Source organism: Notolepis coatsorum (assembly GCF_963971535.1).
Source record: "Notolepis coatsorum genome assembly, chromosome: 6".
NCBI lineage: Eukaryota > Metazoa > Chordata > Actinopteri > Aulopiformes > Paralepididae > Notolepis > Notolepis coatsorum.
Genome location: NC_140170.1, coordinates 92,649,651 through 92,666,944, shown reverse-complemented (window position 1 = coordinate 92,666,944; position 17,294 = coordinate 92,649,651).

Below are 17,294 nucleotides of genomic sequence, written 5' to 3'. Positions count from 1 at the left end.
TATTGCTGTTACATCATGCCCACCGCAGCGTTGGGCTGAATACCGGCATCACCGCTGTTTTTTATTATATTATTATTATTATTACGCTCTCGTTGGGCTTGCGGCTCTGCAGATATACCCTACTTCTCTGTCGAGATTCCAAGCGACCCTATTGGGTACCAGAAAAGTCACATGAAACACTGCAGACCACAGATTGGTCAGAAGAGATACGCGAAGTGCTTTTACTTCCTGAATCTCAGCCATGAGCCATTGATCAGAGCTCAGTCACAACACGGCTAATAGTACGTTAGCTCCCACCGGAGACCGGAGTGGATTGCCGTCGCTCCTCAGGGAACGAGGCATAATGATTTTACTGCAACGAAATGTTATAATAAAAGCCCTTCGTTCTATACACTTGTCTGATTGAAAACTTTATTAACAGACCGCAGAATGGGTACAACTCGGCACGCTCTGAGCAAAGAAAGGAACTTAGATATTAATTTAGTAACGCTTGCCTTGCTATGGTCCGGTAAATACGAACGTGTAACTATACTAACGTTAATGCCACAAATCGAATGCCTTTGTAATCATAAGTAGTAACGTTAAAATAATAATAAGAAGAAAGGGTCGGGGGGGTAACCGGCGGGCGCGCCGCTACCACTCCTGCCCGCGACACCGAGTGAACGGCGCACGACCAGAGGGGAGACTTCGAATCCGTGTTTCACTTTTAATAACGAATGCGTGCTTGCCGAATCCCAAACAATATTCATGCTGCAAAGTCATCCTCTAAAGATAGACATTTAGACTAGAGGCAGGCTATATGCTATAAAGAGTAGACTACTACTAAAAAAAAATGCATTCAAACTTTCTTTTTTAATTTTTTGTGTGCGTGCGGTAAAAACCGCGGCGGTAGGAAATATGTTGCAAATTTGTGCGGTAAGGAAATAATCAATACCGCGGCAGCTCTAGGTGTACGAGTTGTAGTGCAAATCCTTTATCAATAAATATAAAGTGTGTTTGTGTGATCTAAAGTGTGGAGAGTGGGTGCTACAGTGTGTTTGTTTAAGTGAGTGTGTGCGTGTGGGTGTGTGTGCTGTGTGCATTTGATGGTTGTTGCATAGTGTTTATTGTTCGTTTAGCAGCCTGATGGCCTGGGGATAGAAGCTTCTTCTGAGTCTTTCTGTGCTCGCCTTAAGACTCCGGTATCGCTTGCCTGACCGCAGCAGTTCAAAGAGGCAGTTGTTCGGGTGGCTGGAGTCCTTGATGATTCTCTTAGCCTTCCCCCTGCACCGCTTGTTGTAAATGTTCTGGAGGGTGGGAAGCCCCCCTCCAATTGTGCGTTCGGCTGAACGTGTCACTCTTTGTAGTCTGCTACGGTCTTGTGCAGTGCTATTCCCAAACCAGGAGGTGATGTTGCCAGTCAGGATGCTCTCTATTGTACATGAGTAGAAGTTCCTAAGGATCTTCTGACTGACTTGGAACTTCCTTAGGCGCCTGAGGAAGTAGAGGCGTTGTCGTGCCTTCTTCACAACACTGTCAATGTGTGTGGTCCATGTCAAGTCCTCGGATATGTGGGCTCCGAGGTACTTTATATATACTATATTTATAGGCCTGATATTCTATATTCTATAATCATATTTCAAATAGCATGTGTCCGGATGGCAGAATTCAGTACTGTATCTACAAAACCTTCTGTTTAATCATCTTCCCTTTATTCATTTGCTTATATTTTTCAGGTCTGGTACATTTGAGCATGGTGTTATTCACACTCAAAGATAAAAAAAATATATATATATATATATTATTGATATTGTCCTTTGGTTCATTACAATTTACTCAAGCCTAGTAACAGACACAATATTTCTGACACTGTGAATACATTCCCTGAGATCCATAGATGTTACTAGAATCAGATACCAAGAACATGCAAATGGACCATTAAAAAAAATCTGTAAATGTTTATTCTACTTTCTTATGGAATTAATGACATAAAAAAAATATATATATATATATTATAATTTTTCTTTCTTTCTTTCTTTTTTATGGATGGATGAGCCGCACATTGACGGCAAAGAGCCACATTCGGCTCGCAAGCCGCGGGTTGGCCACCCCTGTCTACTCTAACCAGTATCTACATTACAAGGGCCATGTAGCAGTTACCCACATCGCAAAATGAACCCGTTATCGATTAATTGTGATTTATGCACCAAATGTGAATGCATTCCTCAGAGCTTCTGGATTCTAGGGCTGACCTTCGAAGCTTTTTTTGGCAATCGAAGCTTCGGGGCCGAGCTTCGATTTTAATTCGAAGCTTCGAATTTTTTTTTTTTTTTTTTATATCTTATGTTGTGGGACTTGTACAGCACTTTCGTAAACGTTGTTGTTTTTAAATATGCTCTATAAATAAAGTGGGTTGGATTAATTAATTAAGTAGCCCCTTTCGTGACTGACGCATCCAACAAGGTTTCACTCGGCTGTGTGATTTAATTCAAGGTGGATCGCTGTTGTCGTTTGAACAACTTCAGATTTCATGGGAACTACCAATCCCCCAAATCAAGAATGTTTAAGATGAATGAAGTAAGATTTTGATTATTTGAAATATGGCCTGTGTAGACTAAACTATGCACAGAATTATGTCAGTCTACAAGGTCCGGATTCTACATGGTCCGGCAATGTAGACCTTGTAGACTCCACTACAGACCAATTATCAGTGAATGTTCATGCATTTTTAAGAAGGGCAACTTCCACAAAAAAACAAAGAACTCACCAAAAACATCTCAGTAGCACCTTATCTAAATGTTATATTTCATATATGGAGATTCATATTTATTTATGTATTGTATGCATTTCTACATTTTATTTCCTATTTTGTTTATTCATCCCAGTATCTTTCTTTCTTATGTGTGGAATTCTACAAGGTGCGCGCACACACACACACACACACACACACACACCTACACACACACCTACACACACACCTACACACACACACACACACACACACACACACACACACACACACACACACACACACACACACACACACACACACACACACACACACACACACACACACACACACACACACACACACACACACACACACACACTTACATTTAGTCATTTAGCTGACGCTTTTATCCAAAGCGACTTACAAGTTCTGTACGACAAGACAGCAAGAAGGGTACAACTCTATCAGCTGAGTAACAATGTTCATCAAAGTGTTGCGTGTTACAGTGTAGGTTAGTTTATTAAGTGCATGACAGTAAGGTTAGTCACGGTTAGATTTTTTTTTTTTTTTATCATTTCAGATAATGGTTGAAGAAGTGAGTCTTTAGTCGACAGCGAAAGATTGGACGGGATTCGGCTGTCCTAACTGGGATGGGTAGTTCACACACACACACACACACACACACACACACACACACACACACACACACACACACACACACACACACACACACACACACACACACACACACACACACACACACACACACACACACACACACACACACACACCTACACACACACACAAATCGAAGTAAAAAAAAAATATATTTGAAAACATTTTTTTTTTTTTTTTTTTACTTCGATTTTTTTTTTAATGTTTGAAGCTTGTGCCATCGAATCGAACGTTCGAAGCTTCGAAGCATTTAAGACAGCCCTACTGGATTCATTCTGGTAGTCTACAGCCAGACACTTTCACTCTCACACACACAGGCTTACACACATACACGCACGAACGCACGCACGCACGCACACACACACACACACACACACACACACACACACACACACACACACACACACACACACACACACACACACACACACACACACACACACACACACACACACACACACACACACGGTTTCTCTCTTTCTGTCTCTGTCTGTCACGTACACACACATACACACGTGTGTGTACACGCACATCCTGTCTTCCTGAAAAATCGTTTAGATGAAGAAGTCCACCGTTGTGAGACATTGATTACCGTTTACCAAGCTAGGGTGTAAACATAGTGTTAGAGGAGAGAGAGAGAGAGAGAGAGAGAGAGAGAGAGAGAGAGAGAGAGAGAGAGAGAGAGAGAGAGAGAGAGAGAGAGAGAGAGAGAGAGGAGACAGCGTGAGAGGAGAGACAGAGAGTGGGGTTGAGAGAGAAATGTGTGAGAGAGTGTGTGTGAAAGAGAGAGAGAGAGAGCGAGAGAACTTCAGTCAATAGAGAGAGAGAACAGGCTGATAGATGGCAGTGGTAGGGTAGTAAAGATGACAGATACGGAGGCTACAAACCAGGGAGGCTTTATGGGTCTCAGAGAGGAGGCCTATTAGGCTGGCTAATTGATCTGGACCTCTGCTAAGGTTGCTGCTCCATTCTCACTGTGACTCTGCCCCCTTATACTGCCCCATTCAACTCCACACACACACACACACACACACACCAGGGTTTCCGTTCGAATTTTTTTTTGCAGGTCTGAGTGTCCGGTAGATTTCAATCTACCGGACAAATGGGATAAATTCCGGTCAGAGTTTATTGAGCTTAAAAACAATTGATAGGCCTATATAAAGAATGACATCATCAAGGCATTTATAATATTTTAACTTAAAACTAGACTACTTTTGCGTATATACAGTCATTAATATATTCCAAATAAAATAAGTCCCTCGAGACTGCGTGCTGCTGCCGACTTGAGGTGTCGGTGGGCAGTCTGCCCGACCTTAATAAACATCTGTCTGTTATAATCACATTTTTATGAGCTAACGAATTCCGTTATATTGGACATTTGTATTAATTATATCAAGCGAAGAACTGAGAAATTTGGCAGAGAGACGGCAACATTATCGTGGGTTTGCGCCGTGATGTATATCTCCACCTCCCAACGACTTGGTGCTGCTGCTCATAATGTCCGGTGAAAATAATTCCCTCTAAGCACAATTTGATTATTTGAATTGTATTAAAATAGGCTAAAATTAAATAGCCTATGCGATGAACGAAACAATCATTACATTTGTCGTTGCTTCACCAAGCAGCCGGTCAATGACATCCTGTGTCAGCGAGCTGGCAGCTGATATATCAGCGCGAGCCGGCCGCAGTTAGTTTGCAAGAAGCATCCAGCTGCAGACCCGCAGAGCAGCTTTCCAGGTCTGGGGACCGCACTGTGCCAGCAAAGCTGGTGGGTTCTGTGGGTCTGCAGCTGCATGCCTTCCGCAAATCCAGCAGCAAGCTCTCACTGACACAGCGTCGTCATTACCAGACCGGCTGCTTGGCGAAGCAACGACAACAAACGCAATGATTGTTTCGTTCATCGCATAGGCCACCCAACTCCAGCCCATCCAAATACAATTCAAATAATCAAACTGTGCCCAGAGGGAACTATTTTCACCGGACACTATGACCGGAGAGATTAAATTTGTCGGACTTCAACAGATTTTGCCAGTCAAATACCGGTAATTACCGGCTAACGGAAACACATGCACGCGTGCACACACACACACACACACACACACACACATGCACGCGTGCACACACACACACACACACACACACACACACACACACACACACACACACACACACACACACACACACACACACACACACACACACACACACACGCACACACACACAAATTAACACACATACAAGCACACACACATACGTTGAGCAGAATACATAATAAATATATTAAAAATACAATACAGAGTATATACTATCAATTAACAGCAACAGCAGGTTATGGTGGTATGATTGGTAATTATTTAACTGACCAAATTATACCAAAATATTGAGTTTTAGAGTTGGTATGATGTTCCACGTGTCAGGAGCACAGAAGCTAAAAGCAGATTTCTCAAGTTCAGTACAAGCCAATAATTGGATCATGTACAGTACAATAGGGTCCAGATGTCCACTCCAATAGCGAAGAGAGATAATTTGGTAATCTGTAATTATGGCTTTAGAAACATTATGGCTTTAGAAACAGTAACTCTTGCCTCTCTGTAAGAAAGGACCATCCATCTCTACTATACAGGTCACAATGGTGAGTACCATAACCATCACCAGTGATAAATCTAATTGCTGAATGATATACAGAATATAACGGCATACGAGTGGAAGCCACTGTATGTCTGTAAATTACATCTTCGTAGTCCAACACAGACATTGGGAAGTTGGCTTTATTCCTATATAAGAAGCCAATCTTTTGCTGGGGTTTACTGGCAAGAACGCCCACATGATATTAAAATGTAAATTTGTCATCAAGCCAAATAGCAAGGTATTTATATTCTGAGACTCAATATAATACCCATTCACAGTAGATATATGCAAGTCACTTTAAAAAAAATTTTTGGCTCTAGAAACATAATACTGTATTTTGTCTTGCATCTTTGCGCATCCTGCAATGCATTAGAAGAGTGTTGTAGATTCTCAATGGCCAGTTTCACATAATCTGCGATACAATAGACAATAGTGTCATCCACAAGATTAAATTGGCAATCGTTCAACGATGAGACAACATTATTAATATAGATAGTAAATAAGGCAGGGCCCATGATTGATCCATGTGGGACACCTTTCATGGTAGAAACTCTGACTGGGCAATCCTGGTCAATCCAATTTTACACATTAAAGTCTCTCAGATAAGTAGCTTTTGAACCAACTGCAAGCATTTGTATCAAAGCCAACAATACCTTTGCAACAATTTGCAAAATAATAGAATGGTCAACATGTCAAAGGCCTTCGACAGATCTACAAACAGGGCAGCACAGTTTTTTCTTAAAGTAATTTACATAAATAATATTAGGCCAGTAGCTGAAATTGTGCTATGCTTTTCCTGATTTATGTGGGCTTAGACCAGAATATGTTGAGATAATAGCTTTACATTGGTAATTTACCAATCATTCCAGGATTTTTGCTAAGCAGAATAACTTGGAGATTGTTATATAGTTATTTCGATAATTTCTTTCTTCACCTTTATGCAAAAGGGTTTACAGTTAGGGGTGGAACAGTACGCATTCGAACCTCCATGGTTCGGGGCATGTGTGTATTGTTCGGTTCAGGGGATGTGCAAAAGAAAATACGCACATACATCACACGCACGCACACACACACCCAGAGACAGAGTAACTAACATTAGCTGCTAACTAACGTTAGCCGCTAACTAACGTTTACCTGATGTGAATAAGACAAAAGTCTTTTTCTGGTCTGTATCCTCTTAGCAGTTGTTTGTATTGAGCCATACTGTATGGTATATTGTACCCATTCTGCAATCTGTTAATAATGTTTTCAATCAATCAAAGCCACTAACTAATGTTAGCCGCTAACCGTGGAAACGCTCACAACGAAGTGACTCCATGACACCAGTTCCATTAGTGGGGAAGGGGGGGGTGTATATTGACGAGGCTTGACAACAGAGGTTCAAAGATAACTTCACATTTATTGGCTGTTCGTACGGCTACCAAGACGCTCAAAAAGCAAAAGAGAGTCGAATCGAGTAGGTAGTGGTACCATGCAGTGGGAAAGCAGCATAAGAGAATACTTCATAATGTTTCATGCAATTAAAAAGTATATATTTATTTAGTACACATGATTTATTTATTTTAAATAACACAGTGACACTTTTCCTTTTTGATAAGAAATCCAGCCATATTCCTTTCATTGTATTTCAAATACTGCATTTAATTTCAAGTGGAAAACAAATCTTTCCATTAACCCTTTCTCTGCCACGCTTATATCCATCCTTATACCATCCTCTGCCAGCTCTATTTGTCTATGGAGATGTTCCCCTTCTTTGCAGGGCTATAACTTTTTAAATTGTATTGCTAAATTGATATTACTATGGCCCATTCAACATTAAGTATCTATCGTTTAGGATGTAGCAACGTTCTACTTTTTCATTCACACATTCATACTAAAATATGGTCTAAAGTATAAATATGTTTTTATCGTTTTCTGCAGCATTCCATAGAACGTGAGTTATAGACATAAATACAAATATTAGATCATCAAATGTAGTTTGATACCGATTGACGTCAGATTAAAAATGTCAATTGTACAAGGTCCTAAACGTCATGCCTCATCATCTGCTGGTGACCGGAGGGGGGGGGGGGGGTTTATAAGTCCGTGGCCGACGTTAAATCATTTATGTAGTATGGGTGAAATGTTGATCGGAGCAGTTTATATGTATAATAATAATCAAACACACTGAAACTCACCGCAGCTTCCTCGTAGCGTTGGGCGATCAGCGTGGAGCAGAAAGTTCGCTATTATGGGATGTTGATATATGCGATCCATTTCCAGGTTGTATAATACTATATACGTCCAAATCATGTTGTTTATCGAGTTATTGGCAACGGATCGCTATCCAGTGTATCAAGCTGGAGTCCCGCGAGCAATAGCGAGTGGCCGGACGAAATATGGGTGAGCACCACTTCCGGCCGCTCACTTCCGGTTTTGGCACCTCGCCGATCGGCCACCAGATGGCGGTCTTGCACCGTTGGAGAGTTGAGAGGAGATCAACAGCAAGTCTCAAGTCTCCGTGGGTGAAATATGATTGCCATGACAGATTTTTGAAATATTGATCTCAAAGACGCTGTACGACGTCATTGGCAGATTACGCATGGCGAGGAATGACGTCTAAAGTCGTCCTTGGCGATTAGAGGGTTAAGAACTGACAATCAGGGAATTTAAACATTGTTGACATTGTTTTTTTGTGTTTATTTTAAAGAAAGGAAAGTCTAGTGCTGGTTAAGCATATGCATACTTTATGTTGATGGCCTTTGTCTATAATGTGGCCACAAAAATAGAAAGGTTTAATTATTTTGTTTGTTTACTTTGCACTAAGTTAATACTTATGACACATGTAGCCTATGTAGTCAGTTCGGTCTTTGTGTGCCAAACATTATTTAAGGCAAACCGCTGTAAACTTTTTTTTTTACCAAATAAATGAGAAGCATGTTTAAATCAGCAATGTCTCTTGCTGTACCAAAATCATACGGTTATCTATATAACCATAGTTATGTGAGTAATAGCCTACTGGAATATATCCCTATATCAGTCTATATACTGAATAAATTCTCCCCATGCACCTATACACACCCATTATTTTGTTAATTTTTATAGTATTAGGAGTTTTATTTGCACCAACTGTTGGTGCATTATATGTGTATGACCGTCAGTCAATCATTGACATTGGATTAAGAAAAACTTACCGTTTGGATTGCTCTCTGGATCGGATCGCTGAACAGCAGAAATGGCCCGCCGAGATCCTTTGTTATGCCGGCCATGGCCAAGACAAGAAGAAGCCGCCGCGAAGACGAGGAAAGAGAGCCGGGGTCCGGAACAGACTGAGGTCCAAACGACACAGAACCACATTGCCCAGCATATTGTTGGCCAATGTGCAATCGATAGGAAACAAATTGGACGACATCAGAGCAAGGATCCAATTCCAGAGGGACATTCGGGATTGTAACGTCCTCTGTTTCACAGAAACTTGGCTGAGTCCAGATGTCCCGAATCACGCAATAGAACCGGCAGACCATTTCTTCGTTCTCCGCAAAGACCGGACGGCAGAAGAGTCATTAAAGACGAGAGGAGGCGGCATTGCCTTCATGATAAACAAGGAGTGGTGCGATTTAGGCAACACAAAGGAACTGTCTAACCACTGCTCCCCAGACCTGGAGTTTATCACGATAAAATGTCGACCCTTCTTCCTCCCAAGAGAGTTAACGTCCATCATCCTCATCGGAGTGTACATTCCACCACACGCGAACACTGGGGTCGCACTTTCAAAACTTCACGACGAGGTAAACAAACTCCAGGCAGCTAATGTTGACGCTGCCATTTTGGTCTTGGGGGATTTCAACAGCGCGCGTCTTAAAAAGGTGCTGCCGAATTTCTATCAGCATGTGACCTGTCCCACCAGAGGCGAGAACATATTAGACCATGTATACTCGCAATTTAAGAATGGGTACAAGTCACAGGCTCTTAGTCCATTCGGTAAAAGCGATCACGCCGCCATTTTTCTTTTGCCTAAGTACAAACAGAGTCTCAAGCGAACGCCGGTGGTCTCGCGAGAGGTTAAGCGTTGGGCCGTGACGTCAGTGGAGTCACTCCAAGCAGTGCTGGGAAGCACAGAATGGAGTGTATTCCGTGATAACACAGCCAATATTAACGAATACACCGAAACGGTGATTGACTATGTCTGTACTCAGGTAGAAGTAATAATCCCCACCACCAAAATTAATATCTACCCAAATCAAAAGCCCTGGGTAGACAAATCCGTCCGTGCGCACATCAGCATACAACACCGGGCTGGTGACAGGCAACATGGAAGAACACAAGATGGCAAGATACAACGTCAGGAGAGCAGTAATAGAGGCAAAACGGCGTTACAGGGATAAAGTTGAACTTCAGTTTGAACAGGCTGACTCTAGAGGCATGTGGCAGGGCCTCAGAACAATGACAGACTACAAAGGAACCCCCCTCAAACTGAACAGTGACATCTCCTTAGCAAATGATCTCAACTCCTTCTATGCGAGGTTTGAGGCTGTGAATAACAACACAAGCCTACAAACCACGGCAATGGGGGGGGGGGGGTCTGCTGATGGAGACTCAGTGTTCAGGGTAACAGAGCATGAGGTGAGACGGATCTTTAAAAAAGTGGATATCAGGAAGGCAGCAGGACCGGACGGCATCCCCGGCCGCGTCCTAAAAGTCTGTGCCGACCAACTGGCCCCGGTATTCACTGACATCTTCAACCTGTCCTTGGAACAGGCCGTCATCCCCACCTGTCTGAAGAAGTCCACCATCATCCCTGTACCCAAAAAATCTACGCCCGCTTGCCTCAACGACTACCGCCCTGTAGCCCTCACCTCCATAGCCATGAAGTGCTTTGAGAAGCTAGTGAAGGGCTACATCTGTTCCTCCCTCCCCATCAACCTGGACCCTCTGCAATTTGCATATCGCCCCAACAGGTCCACGGAGGACGCCATAGCCCATGTGCTGCACACAGCAGCATCACATCTGGACAAGAGGCAGGGGAACTATGTGAGAATGCTGTTCATCGACTACAGCTCAGCATTCAATACCATAGTCCCCTCCAAACTCATAGCCAAGCTCAGGGACCTGGGCTTGAACTATGACCTGTGCCAGTGGGTCCTGGACTTCCTGACGGGCAGACCCCAGGTGGTAAGAGCCGGCAACTGCACCTCCTCATCCATCACGCTCAACATAGGGGCCCCCCAGGGCTGTGTTCTGAGCCCCCTCCTCTACTCCCTGTACACACATGACTGCGTAGCACAGCGGAACAACAACACCATCATCAAATTTGCTGATGACACAGTAGTGGTGGGCCTGATCTCTGCCAACGACGAAAGGGCCTACCTGGAAGAGGTAGAGAACCTGTCACAGTGGTGTCAGGAGAACTGCCTCTCCCTGAACGTCAGCAAAACAAAAGAGATGATTGTGGACTTCAGGAGGTCGGGGGTCAAGGACTACAGCCCCCTCAGCATCGACGGGGCACCAGTTGAGAGAGTGAACAGTTTCAAGTACCTCGGAGCCCACATATCCGAGGACTTGACATGGACCACACACATTGACAGTGTTGTGAAGAAGGCACGACAACGCCTCTACTTCCTCAGGCGCCTAAGGAAGTTCCAAGTCAGTCAGAAGATCCTTAGGAACTTCTACTCATGTACAATAGAGAGCATCCTGACCGGCAACATCACCTCCTGGTTTGGGAATAGCACTGCACAAGACCGTAGCAGACTACAAAGAGTGACACGTTCAGCCGAACGCACAATTAGAGGGGGGCTTCCCACCCTCCAGAACATTTACAACAAGCGGTGCAAGGGGAAGGCTAAGAGAATTATTAAGGACTCGAGCCACCCGAACAACTGCCTCTTTGAACTGCTGCCGTCAGGCAAGCGATACCGGAGTCTTATGGCAAGCACAGAAAGACTCAGAAGGAGCTTCTATCCCCAGGCCATCAGGCTGCTAAACGAAAATAATCGCTAAACGAACAATAATCACTATGCAACAACCATCAAATGCACACAGCACACACACCCACACGCACACACTCACTCAAACAAACAACACACTGCAGCACCCACTCTCCACACTTTAGATCACACAAACACACTTACACTTTATATTTATTGATAAAGGATTTGCACTACAACTCGTACACCTACTGTGAATTGTACCTAAACTGCACCTCGTCCATTTATGCCTTGCACTATATTGTATTGTATATTAGTACACTGCACAGTATTGTATATTGTATGGTAACTACGTCTACGAACATTGTACATATGTCAAAACTGAACACTGTGACCTCTTTTTTTACTTCTAATTTTTACTATGTTTTTATTTCATACTTATCTTGTCATGCACAGTCTCTGGAGCGCAACAGTAAGAAGCATTTTGTACAAAAGTATTCTGTACTTCTGTATGACAACTATTAAAGAAACTTGAAACTTGAAACATTCGCCTGGCCATACTAACAGCTCCTTCCCAAGTCTTTCACCACCAAGGCGAAGACCACGGGGTCCTCAGTGAGTCCGGCGCAGAGTGTCGCTATTACTTACATAACTATGGTTATATAGATAACCGTATGTTATGTTATCGTCATAGCTTCCGCTCTGCGCCTACTGGAATACAGGAGCTGAGCAGAGCGGAAGCTCGACAAATGTACCCGCTGAGGCACCCCACAACCATCAGAACCGGGGAGGACCCGAGCCCCCGGACCCCCCTAGTGGAGGACGGGAGGGAATCGGATCCGACTGTGCGAAGAGGGGTCTAGCAACTCAAACGCACAGGGTGAGCAGACCGTGGGACTTACCTTCCCACAGAAGAACCCACGACTACACAAACGCGCAACCCACATGCCACTAGGGAACGAACGGGAAGAAAAAAAAAAAAAGTTACAACCACTAATATCACGGGTTCAAGGGCAAAACCCAACCCTGTGGCAAGGCCGTAGCAGCGGAGCGCGAAGGAGGATCCAGCCCCAGGAAGGGACTGGACCCCCCGGAAAAGGGGGCCTGGTGAGGCCAACGACGCCGCAGCATCGAGACTCCACCAGGCGGTCACTAGTGACACCACCCCCCACATCGCCAGCGTATTCGGACAGGGCCCATCCAAGAGCAGGCCCTTCCCCCCTACAGCACGCCGCCCTGAAGCACTCAAGAGGCTACACCCACAGCGGGCCCAGGCAGCGCACCGGAAGAGACAAAACTCCATCCTAGTTGCCCAACTTGCCCCATAAAAACGCTGTTTCGATGATGAGCAACCAAGGCGCGCAAGCCCATGCGTGGTTCCACACAGAAGCACCCAGAGCCAGCACTATGTACATGTCGAGACCCAAAACATATCAATGGTAATTCTAACAAGAACCCAGCTAACGTTCCCTCCAAGCCGGCTCGGAGAGCGGCAGGAAGCTGGCCAAGACACAGATATGGGTCCCATATGACGCGTCCGAGGGAAAACACCCCTGTCAACCCTGCCCTATAAAAGAGAGGAGACAGGGAACCCCCAGAGAGAGACTTCCCACGTGAGTAATAATTGAAAAGATATATGCAACATTGAGCTACGTGAACAATTGGACTAAGACTCTCTGAGGAGGAGGCTCTGAAACTCTTGAGGAGGCTCCCTCACTGAGAGGGAGGTTCTGAAACTCACAGAGGAGGCTCTGAAACTCCCTGAGGAGGAGGCTCTGACCCAATACACACTACTAGTAGGTAGCAGAGCAGAAGAACAAATTGTCTCTACTGCAATGCATCACCTACAGTACCAAGCTCAAGACACATACAACAGAGCAGAACTTCTTTTTAAGTTCTCACACACCGCATAACTCATCTTGACAATAACAGAGGTCCACAACATGGAGCCTGAAAATAACTCACGGAAGTCTCACAACCAATAGAAACACGCCCAGTGACGTACTCTATGGCGGGGGGAATTCCGTGACCCACCGGCCCCAAATATGGCGTGGGACCAGGAAACTCCCTCCCTACCCTGTGACGCGCTGACCCAGCAACGTGACAGGAAGCCCGAAGGACAGGAGGTCCAACCCCCTGACCAATCAGAAAAAGGGGAGGGAGGGTTCATCAGTTCACCCCCTCATGACCCCTCACCCCTGATACGATGCAATGACAAAGCGATGTATACCTGTCAAGCTTCACATAGGCTCATGTGCGAACCTGCCACCTGAATTTTTACACCTTTTCCTAAATGAAGAAAAAACACAGACCAAGAGAGGGCCAAGGGCCCTGGTACAAGAGCTTACACATGTAACTTCTGTAGGCCAACACTTAACCCATTTGTGGATCTTAACGACACACACAACCCTCCATCACAACAAAAAAGGGCGAAAGTACACTCTCACTACCGTACATTTACATTTACATTTAGTCATTTAGCTGACGCTTTTATCCAAAGCGACTTACAAGTTCTGTACGACAAGCCATCAGGAAGGGCACAACTCTATCAGCTGAGCAACAATGTTCATCAAAGTGTTGAGTGCTACAGTGTAGGTTAGTTTATTAGGACAAGTGCATGACAGTACGGTTAGTTAGGGTTCGATTTTTTTTAATTGTTTTTATTTATTTTTTCAGATAATGGTTGAAGAAGTGCGTCTTTAGTCGACGGCGAAAGATTGGACGTGATTCGGCTGTCCTAACTGGGGTGGGTAGTTCATTCCACCATTGTGGGGCAAGGACTGAGAATAGGCGACTTCTCTTTGATGACCCTCCCGGAGCTTGGATAGGAGTAGGTCTGAGGCGGCCAGAAGATGCAGAGCGTAGGGGTCTTGAGGGTGTGTAGTTAGAGACCATTGACCGGAGGTAGGCGGGAGCGGTTCCCTTTGCCGCACGGTATGCTAGGTCGAGGGCCTTGAAGCGGATTCGTGCAGCAATGGGGAGCCAGTGCAGGTCCCTAAGAAGTGGGGTGACATGGGCCGACTTCGGTAGGTTTGAGATCAGGCGGGCCGCTGCATTCTGAATGAGTTGAAGAGGCTTAGTGGCAGTGGCCGGGAGGCCAGCGAGCAGTGCATTGCAGTAGTCGAGGCGGGAGATGACTGTTGATTGGACAAGGAGTTGGGTGGCTTCTTTTGTCAGGAAGGGGCGGATCCTTCTGACGTTGCTCAGGAGGAATCGGCAGGTTCTGGTCGTCGCTGCGATGTGAGCAGAGAAGTTCAACTGGTCATCGAGGACAACACCAAGGTTGTTGGCGGTCGGGGACGCAGTCACAGCTGCATTCTCGACTGTGATTGAAAGGTCGGTTAGGGGGGAGGATTTGGCCGGCAGGTGGATCAATTCTGTTTAGCTTAGGTTCAGTTTGAGGTGGTTGGACATCATCCAGGCTGAGATGTCGGACAGACAGGCCGAGATCCGCTCAGAGACGTGGATATCTGAGGGAGGGAAGGAGAGGAAGAGTTGAGTATCGTCGGCATAACAATGGTAGGAGAAGCCATGAGACGTGATAATGTTACCCAGTGATTTAGTGTAGAGGGAGAAGAGAATGGGTCCTAAAACCGAGCCCTGGGGGACACCCGTCCGCAGGGGGCGGGTGGCCGACAGGGTCCCTCTCCATGACACTTGGTAGGAGCGGTCATTGAGGTATGATGACAGCCATGTCAGCGCAGAGCCAGCCACTCCCATTCCTGCGAGGGCCGCAAGGAGGATCTGGTGGTTGACTGTGTCGAAGGCTGCAGATAGATCTAGGAGAATCAGGACAGAGGAGAGGCCTTTCGCTTTTGCTAAGTGAAGTGCCTCTGTGACCGCAATGAGGGCTGTCTCTGTGGAGTGACCAGTCCTGAAGCCTGACTGATTAGGGTCTAGGAGGTCATTCTGTAAGAGATAAGCAGTAAGTTGGTTGGATACAGCACGTTCAAGTGTTTTAGAAAGGAAGGAGAGAAGAGAGACAGGACGGTAGTTGCCTATGACGGTAGGGTTCAGGGTTGGTTTTTTTATGAGCGGCGTGACTCTGGCTTGTTTTAGGGAGGTGGGGACCACCCCCGAGTTGAGTGAGGAGTTGATGGTTGCAGTTAGGAATGGGAGGATGTCTGGTGCTATGGTCTGGAGGAGTGGGGAGGGTAGCTGGTCCAGCTGGCAAGTAGTCGGACGGTTCGACGTTACCAGTGTCAGGGTCTCTGCTTCTGTAATGGGAGAGAAAGATGACAGAGTGAAGGATGAGGTTCTCGATTCAGCATTTGGAATGGGTGGGGGTTGGGAGAAGGAGCTGCGGATGTTCTCCACTTTTTCCTCAAAGAAGATCGCAAAGTCTTCGGCAGAGAAAGATGAGGGAGGGGGGGGTGGGGGGGGAGTGAGGAGGGAGGACATGGTAGCATGCAGTTTGCAAAGATTCTTGGCAGAGGCCTCGATCCTATGGTGGAAGAAAGAAGCTTTGGCATTAGTGATGGTTTTGGAGAATGTTAACAAGAGGTTGTGATATGTGTCGATGTCAGCAGTGAGGCGTGACTTTCTATACTTCCTTTCAGCTGCTCTCAGGACCTGTCTTTGTTCTCTCACCGTAAGAGGAACACCAAAGATGACATCGTAGTCAGAGTGCTAGGGCCTGCTATTCTCACGGCTAATGTTCAATGGTTGTAGCACAAGCTAACAGCTAACTCTAGGCTAACTGATAGCATCAGGCTAACGTTCCCAGCCGAGTGAACGTACGGCGCTAACGTCGTAGCTAAACAGCTACTGGCTAACAGGTAGCTCAACCCGGCTAGGAAGCAAGCTACCACTAGAAAGCTATCGCATGGAGGAGATAAAACTGGGAACGAGGTTAGGGAAGGTCTGACAAATTTCGTACAGCCTGTACATGTTAATTTCCACCAGGAGGGGGCCTGCATAATTGTTTTCAAATAAATGACCAGCAATAGAAAAATTAATATTAAGCGCTGCACAAAGGCACACACACACACACTCTCTCTGTCACACTGCTCACACATACACTGGTCCGTATTCACTTCATCCCCCTTCTGGGCAGAACCTGCTACAGCCGTATTAACTTGTTGGTAAGGTTAGGGTTTAGGAAAACACTTGGTTCTGAAAGTGACAGAGTGCTGTGCCTCTGGTGAGGTGAGGTCAAATGGTTTGGTCTGTTGTGTCACATCTGATGTTGAAATAGTTGAGTCAGTGATACAGATTATGTGATGGCTGTGGCAGTGACATGCAGCGGAAATGCAGTCTCTTGCAGTCTAATCTAGCACCATCATCATCATTATCATTATCATTATCATCAAATGTCATCACCATCATCGTCACCATCATCACCACCACCATCATCATTATCATTATCATCACCA